Source organism: Triticum dicoccoides, chromosome 7B (assembly GCF_002162155.2).
Source record: "Triticum dicoccoides isolate Atlit2015 ecotype Zavitan chromosome 7B, WEW_v2.0, whole genome shotgun sequence".
Taxonomy (NCBI): domain Eukaryota; kingdom Viridiplantae; phylum Streptophyta; class Magnoliopsida; order Poales; family Poaceae; genus Triticum; species Triticum dicoccoides.
Genome location: NC_041393.1, coordinates 528,927,837 through 528,929,386, shown reverse-complemented (window position 1 = coordinate 528,929,386; position 1,550 = coordinate 528,927,837). Strand labels below are relative to the sequence as shown.

General features: G+C 39.8%; 1 pseudogene; it reads left to right on the top strand.

The window, feature by feature from the left end:
• The first annotated feature begins 493 nt into the window (after nucleotides 1-493).
• LOC119335862 lies at nucleotides 494-999 on the top strand (annotated as a pseudogene).
• Nucleotides 1,000-1,550: the final 551 nt, after the last annotated feature.

Genomic DNA, 1,550 nt, shown 5'->3' with positions numbered 1-1,550 from the left:
AACTGTGCAGATCAAGATTCTTTACCTATTATTAGCTAAATTAGGAGTATTGTGTATAAGCAAAAGGTTATGGGAGTTTCTTGGTATAACTCCTTGTCACAATGGTGTGGTTGCAAAGCTAATTCAGTATCATGTAATCTACTTAGCAGGCAACCATTTTTAGGGAAACTTAGCAGGCAACTTTACTTAGATTGTACAACCAATATTCATTTCATTTTCCTTAATAAGATCATTACTTTTTCATGCACTGCCTCTCCCCTATATGCCAGCAGCAAGAATTTGTTTTATGCATTGTTTAGCATTTGCATTAATATTGTATTCCCCAGTGCTTTTTGTATCCTGATTTTTAGCATCGACTGCTGATAAATCAAAACTGGTGTATAGATTGTTGGTTTGTCACTATGTGCACAGGGTTATGATTGGGTAATTGAAATGTTATTCACATTGTCAATTGACTAATATGTGCTACTTGTTACCTTACTACAGAGAAACCAGCGACAATGGTGATCCCTCCACCAGACAGGGCAGCTAGAATTGTCAGTTTTCTCAAGCCCAACCTTTTGAGGATGGATTTCTCGAACAAGTTTGTGACCGCCCAGGTGATCCACACCCCAACAACAACCGTCCCGTGTTCTGCGAGCTCACAGGAGAAGCTGCTGAGATCGCACATGTAGTCGACCGGCGACGTCTCTGCCGCCGCAAAGATTGGAAAGTTGTTGGGCGAGCACGTGCTGCTCAAGTAGATACCTGCCGTGTCCATCCACATGAAGAGAGAACAGAAGTACCATGGGAAAGTCACGGCTGTTATAGATTCTGTCGGAGAAGCTGGTGTCAAGTTGTTGTGATGGTGAAAACATAGAGCTCGGCTTAGCATTTGCGCAGTCTTCGCTGTATTTCTGATGTTTGGACTGATTCACAACCACTTTTGTGTTTATGAATTCGGCGCTAAACAAACGTTGTCCGGGACCCACGTTAATAAAAGAACTGTGTTGTAGGGACTCAGCCTGATAATCTGTTGTAGCACTTGAATCAATAGCCTGTGCCTGTTATTGTTCTCCTTTCCGAAATCCAATGGAGATTAGGGCTGGAAATATTCCGGCGCCTGGTTGCTTCTGATACGAAATTTGGTATTCGTTTTTCTTTTGCAGGTGAAAAAAATGAAATACCAAATTTGGTACTCATGCCTGTTTTATGGATCACAGTGCGACTTTTTTTGCGTGTGAATTAATGTTTGATCGTGACTGCTTAGTGTATCATGCGGTTAAGTTTTGTTCAGATGCTCAGTTATCCATAGCGTAGCACCCTTTGCATCAGAGAATCTTCTTGAATTTTCCTTTTCTCTTGGGGAACTCGTTGTTATTGTTCTCGCAAATTATTTACTGCCCTTGGATGCTAAACCTCAAGATCGTGTTTCTTTTAGGAGATATACGTGTGTGTATATAATAATAATAATAATAATAATAATAATAATAATAATAATAATAATGAAGTAATTAGTGCTTATGGCGATATGTCACATAAAAAGCCTCTAAAATTTTGTCATGGCCTTT